The sequence below is a fragment of the Monopterus albus genome, unplaced genomic scaffold (assembly GCF_001952655.1).
Source record: "Monopterus albus unplaced genomic scaffold, M_albus_1.0 scaffold202.1, whole genome shotgun sequence".
In the NCBI taxonomy this organism is placed as follows: domain Eukaryota; kingdom Metazoa; phylum Chordata; class Actinopteri; order Synbranchiformes; family Synbranchidae; genus Monopterus; species Monopterus albus.
This window is the reverse complement of record NW_018128082.1, coordinates 359,108-366,006: the sequence shown is the minus strand read 5'-3', so window position 1 is coordinate 366,006 and position 6,899 is coordinate 359,108. Positions and strand designations below refer to the sequence as shown.

The 6,899-nt window shown below is 42.5% G+C and overlaps 1 protein-coding gene across 1 annotated transcript in view; it reads left to right on the top strand.

Moving 5' to 3' along the window:
* The window catches only part of mmp28 (matrix metallopeptidase 28), a 25,335-nt gene that overhangs the window by 2,565 nt on the left and 15,871 nt on the right, over positions 1–6,899 (top strand). The window lies entirely within an intron of this gene.

The following is a 6,899-nucleotide window of genomic DNA, read 5'->3' as shown; positions in this document are numbered from 1 at the left end:
CGCCACAAGCGCTCTGCTGCACAAGGTACTGTGTGTAAAATGTGGGACACTGTGTTTTTGACTATCGATATGAGAGGACATTTGGTTGCCTTGTATGTGGAGCCAACGGTTAACCCGGAGGGTCCACCTCCATAAACTACAGCATTAAATAGAGCTGAGGTGTGTAATTTAAGATGGTGGAGTGTGTGAAGTCGCGTGCGTCAGTTGGCATGATTCCTACTGCAAGCAGCAATTTTAAAAATCTGTGTATCTTTCACATCTTCTTTGTTGGGTGAAAACCTCAACTTTTGCAGACTAACTTTTTCTTTTACGATCTATAGTTTAGAAGTTGCAAGCTGAGAAAAGTTGAGGAAGACCATTTACTCACTGTTTTCTCCCTGTATCTTAGCAGTTTCCTTTAAAAGTCTAAAAATTTCCAAGTTGTGTTCCCACAAATACCCCACTTTTGACCTGTGCTGTTACTTTAGTGGTGTAGTTTGATTGTTCCCTTAAATTCCTTTTGAAAATTCTGAGATTATCCTAATTTTCTGCAATAAACTTTCATTGGTGAGCAGTTCCGTGCAATTTCAACTGGCTGAAGGCTGCAGGGTTTAAAGTGTTTAGTGGTGGATAAGAGCTGAGGACAGAGCCAAATTTGCAGACTTCATGAAGTTACTGGCCACAGGGTCCTCCCCTCCCAGCTTAGGCTGCTTTACAGGACAACACTGAGATTTAGCAAGAGGTTTAATTTTCCCCCCAAATCTCTAGAATACAGTATCCTGGTGTCTTTTTGTTTGATAATAGGATATGTCAAAACCTGCTGAATAGAGTGCAATTATTTTTTATTTTTATTTATTTTGTGTGCGTGTGTGTAGATCTGGATCAGTCTTTTATGTCCTGTGTTTTCCTCCTCTCTTGTTCTTCTGGTGCCGTCATTATCTCCCCTGGTCACTGATGAGATTGGCTAATGTTAGGGAATGCAGCGGTGGCTGATGTTTGCTTCTGCCTCTTCATGTCAGTACCTGACAGGCTCCTTCTGGTGAACACATCCATAATTGACTGACTGGATCAAGCTGTTTGCCAAACTGACTGGCGAGCCGGTGGCCAGATATCTTACGGAGTGACTGACTTTGGATTACAGCATGTTGTTTTTATAATAAAACAACTCTGTCTTTATGTTAGTCCCAGACATGACTCATGACAGACGGCAGTATGACTGCACAAAGAGTAGCGTTGATGGCAGATACACCTTCATGTCAGATCTCTAATATAATAATCACATGCATTTTAAAACTCAAGACAGTTATAGTGATAAATATCAAACGTTTTATTGTCTGAACTCTGGACTAATGAGGTGAGCTGTTGAAGGTGGACACTGATGGCTAAACCCAGTGTTCAGGCCACAGCAGTTCAGGAGTCAGATGAGCCACTTGTTTATGGATTCTCAGGTGTGTTGAGTGTGAACGTGGCTTCTTCTGAGCTTCCTGGAAGCTGAAAAGAAACCTTGACTTGTGGTGGAATCTGATGTTCATTCCCACTGATATTTACAGAGCTCACATTCCACCATCCTTGTGCAAGATAACTGCTCTAAGTGTGATAGGGACATGTGTGTGTATCTTTCAGAGGTGTGCACTTATGGATCCACACCCTATCCTGCAAAGTGTTAATTACCATTTTTACAGCATACCATTTACTGTAATTTTAGACTAAGCATCATATACACAGACTGAATTCATGTCTTATCTCACCAGAGCTGTAACAATTAGTAGATTAATGAATAATTTGTTGTATTGATTAAGCAAAAACTTCCTAATTTCAAAAGTTCCAGCTTCTCAAATGTGATGCTGCTTTTCTTGATTTCATATCATTGTAGATGAAATATCTTTAGGTGTCAGACAAGCCATGTAATGACATCACCTTGGGCTCCCGAACACTGCGATGGGCATTTTTAGCCACTAGATTGATGGCTTTAGGGATGGCAGTCTTGTTTGTTGACACTACTTTGATCCTGACTGAAATATCTCAACACCCACTGGACCGTTGCCCACGATTCTGCCTACACTTCTCTCCTTATTGTCTCATTCGTGAAGTGAACTTCTCATTATACACAGAAATACACAGAGCAAAGTCGAATTTGCGGGAATCCTGTGTATGCATGTGTCAAACAGCCGTCTTGACACCAGTAACAAACAAAATCTCTCTGTACCTCCACAAACAATCATTTTGTCTATCAGATGATCTTAGTCACTTGCTAATGTCCACGATAACCCACCCTCCCTACACTGCTGCTATAAATGTTAATTGCTTCCATAAGGGAAGTGGTGGAATGTCTTGTGTATTGGACTTCCTGGTGTATTTGCCGTCCTCGGTGGGCTTTTACTCTGCGGCGGTCTGGGACAAAGAGACGGCGCCTGAGCTCTGCTGGGAATACAGATCTGCACACATTATGTGGCAAAACTCCTAATGCATATAGTCAATCTGGGAGCGAAAAATGGTGCTAGGTTGCAAAAACCAGTGTGAACCACTTGACCATGTTCAAGTGTCTCACAGACTTTTTCTTGAGTGAATGTAAATCAATGGCCTGACTGTTTACACTCTAATAGAGCGGCAGCAGTCGCGTCATGAATTGTTGCAACATACATGCTAAGGATCAAGTTTATGTAACACTCAAGTTGCTGCTGACAAATTATGTCTGTGTGTTTACTCACACTTAAACACACACTGATATCTTTGCCAAACTCATGTCTTAATGGCTCCAGATACCCAGATATTTTTCCTGCCTCCAGGGTGCTATTGAGGTCTCCTGGTATTCAACAGTATGTGGTGCATACTTCTTGTTTATCACCCTCGTCGTTCTCATGACCCTTTGCTGTATATCTATATATATATTTTTGTGGCATTAAAATAACTCAAATGTTGCACACAAAATCGCCCAAAGGTGTGAATTTTCAAACCTGACATCCTTGCTCGCCAGAGGGCTGTGCAGACCTCCCACTCACATTTGAGGTAAACGAACATCAATTAATCTGATTAAAAATATTTTGACATCTGTAAGAATGTTTGATTTATGCTGCTACTTTCTAGTTAAGCCTGAAATGGGAAACTATGTGTACATAAAGCCCTAGAATGCAGCTGCGTGAGCTACTCCCATTGGCTTTGACTGTAGCACTCACTCTGTGTCCTCAGATCCTGCTACAGTACAGCACAGCATGTTCTGATGCCGTTTTAGTTTTGTCTCTGTGCCTCTTAAAGGATAAGGGCCATCATTTTCTATATTAACTGTCTTCAACACTCCCCATACAGAGACTAAAACCAACAGTGATTTGTCTCTACTCACTGTTGATGTCTGTGACTGTCCTGCTTGTCCGTCTGTGCCTTAGACATCCATTGTTGATCAGAAACAATTAAAGACACACCAGGGAAACACGCCACTGTACTCGGTGACGTATTTCCTCATTACAAAACAAAAGACACTGATATTTCTTAAAAATATCCAGAGATCTCGTGCAGGGGCCCTTGAACCTTGCTTACTCTTGTATTATCATACTCTTAAGGTCAATTTCTTCATAATTCAGTTCCCCTGTGGAGGTTTTCCTTCCCCCATTTCTATGTGATGTCTTTTTAAAATTATTTGAAAGAGACAGGCTATTCATCCCACTCTAAGTTTTTTTTTCCAGGATGTCACACAGATGCAGTATAACAGACAAATCAAACTCTGTTCAACTTCACAACTTCTTAAGGAACATCCTGATATTATATTGAGGAAATTCCAGATATGAAAATATTCAAAACTTTGAACAGATCAGCCTTGAGTCTAGACATGCTAGATTTTTACAGATTTAAATAATTCTTAGCATCCTAAACTCCTCGTTTACAATGTGCTCTTTCAGCAGCTCTCTCTCCCTTGAGGTCCTCACTGGATAATGACTGTTTCCTGCCAGGCAGCCTCTCTGTTCACTTGTTGTGGATGCTTGTGTGTGTTGTGCTTTGTTTCTAGATTGCTACAGTGTGTAATTCTATATATAGTATATAAAGGAGATTGGGGTTTTGTAAATTAAAGGATTGCTGAATGTAACTCCCCTCTTCCGTTTATCGCTGAACAAGTGTGAGATTTTGAGGTCTGTGGCATATCTAATTATATCTAAGCTGAGAAACCACGGACATGTTGCCGAGCTAAATTGTTTAGTCCAGCATGGACACGGAGTGCTTGTTAGTTTACTCAGCTGTGAGCTAACAGGGTTAACATCCTATCATTTTGGCTCAGCCTGTTGGAGATGAAGCAGCTTTACTTCAAAACATGATGGCTGAACATGGAATATCTGAATTTATAATAGCTTACAGACAGGGGTAGATCTTGAAATTGGAGTGGCCAGGCTGAGGCACCGACTCAGTGAGGGGTGGCACGTTTGAAATACATGTAAGAAGTAAATGAAACCCCCAGTTCTATGAAATGGTAAACCATACATTATTGAGAATCAAACAGTTTATTTTGTGTAAAATTCAGACTCAGTGCTTTCTTTATTTAACTTCTCTTGCTCCTTATTTACTCAGAACATCGCTGCTGCACAGTGGTTAAAGCCCCCACTGAGGAGACTCATGCCAAGTACTCCACAACATCACAACTGAAGAAATGAATGCAAATATCATGCTGCATGCATTACAGGTATCAGAATATAACTGTGAGCGAGGAAAACTCCAAATGTCTATGGCAATGGTCAGTCCTTATGACACTATGGTCACCTTGGTGTGTCGGCCAGAACACCACTTAAGGCCCATACATTCCAAGAATGAATCAGGTGCTTGAAGTTGCAGTTAACGATCCTTTAATCCAATTTCTCATACAAAGATTACATGTGGGTGTGGTTTTCCTGCAAATAATATAGATACAAATACAATGAATAAGGATTTAAGATATATGCACCTTATAAGCACATTACCGTATGCATAAGTATAATACATATTAACGTAAGGCTGGATGAGCAAAGTATACAGAGATCTGTTATTTATAAACTAATTCGAAATTAAGTTACCACACATGCTTAAGGAACACAGCCTGTATCGGTTACAAACAAACCAAATGCTCTTATTGTGAAGGTCTAACCGGATATACCACTCCCGGTGGAGTCACAACCCCCGTTTAACGGTATATGTGACGAACCCGTCTTTAGCGTCGTAACATACAATATATATTAACAGAAACACCATGCTGTTTATAAACACACTGGTAACTTAAACAGTGAAACTGTAAACGCACTATGAACCATGCACAAGGTTAGCGACATGCACTATTAATGAACACTTTACCAGCTATCACATACAACCGCTTCCCCATAACCCTTAAAAGGGCCCATAACTGATAATACTGACATAGTATTAACGCACAACTCCCGGTGGAGTCACAACCCCCGTTTAACGGTATATGTGACGAACCCGTCTTTAGCGTCGTAACATACAATATATATTAACAGAAACACCATGCTTAACTGATAATACTTACATAGTATTAACGCACAACCACATATCTCCATCACTAAGCAGACAAGCACCACTCGACACCCATACTACACCCCAGTGGAAGTGACGTCAGTAGGCTACATCATGCTTCAACTTAAAGGGCCCTGACCTAGGAAAGTAACCACTACAGTATAAACTTTGGGCCTTTTTTACAGCCGCCCCCAAATGTATGTAATACATTTGCTCACTAATAAAGGCATTAAATTCAAGTGGAATCGTCCTCATCTTCTCCAGATGGGAGGGCAGGAAGGACAATCAGCTTGGCTACTGGTCGCATATACACTCTCTCTTTCACTCTGACATTAGCTGATCTAATGTGTCCATCAGGTCCAGGATAAGTCTTGGTCACCTTCCCAATAGACCAGAGGGCCCTGGGAAGCTGTGGATCAGCAATCATCACAACTGAGCCTGTGGCGATGTCCGAAGTGTTTGCCTGCCAGTTCTGTCGCACTTGCATTCCTGGTATGTAGAGCCTGATGAAACGTGACCAAAAGTGGTCAGCCAAAACCTGAGAATGTCTCCATCTGCGACGACTCAGAAGCTCGTTCTCCGGGTACACTATCTGAGGTAGAGATCCATCAGGCCGCCCCATCAGGAGACTATTGGGAGTCACGGGATCTGGATCTCTGGCATCAGAAGACACATATCCTAAAGGTTTACTGTTCAGTATCCCTTCCACCTCAATCAGTACCGTATGGAGCACGTCTTCAGGGACGGGTTGAGCACCCACTGTGGCATAAAGGGCACTCTTTACTGAGCGGATCTTCCTCTCCCAAACTCCTCCAAAATGGGGGGGCACCTGGGGGGTTAAAGTGGAAGAGGATCCTTTGTGAGGCGAGAAGCTGCTGAAGTTCAGGAGCCATTCCCATGGAGGTCTCACGCAACTCTCTTTCACCTCCCTTGAAATTCGTTCCCTGATCCGAGAACAACTCAGCAGGTGTTCCCCTGCATGCTATGAATTGGCGAAGTGACATCAAAGAGGCATCTGTGTCAATGTTGTTAAGAAGCTCCAAATGCTGCCCTCATAGTGAGACACTTAAATATAACCCCCCATCTCTTCTCTCGGCGTCGACCCATCTTGATTTCAAAGGGGCCGAAACAGTCCATCCCTGTAGAATAGAATGCAGGCTTGAATAGGCATAAACGGGCCTCTGGTAAGTCTGCCATTTTTGGCACTGAAGGTCGAGCTCTCCATCTTTGACAGTCAGCACAGCTATGCTGATAACGCCGGACTGCTTCCCGGCCACCCAGGATCCAGAAGGAGCGTCTGATCTCAGCGAACACCTGCTCCGGACCTGGATGGTGGAGACGACTATCGAAATCCTGGATCAGGAGTTTAGTCACTGGATGACTGGGATCTAGGATGACTGGATGTAGTGTCGTCAATGCTAGATCTGCTGAACGGC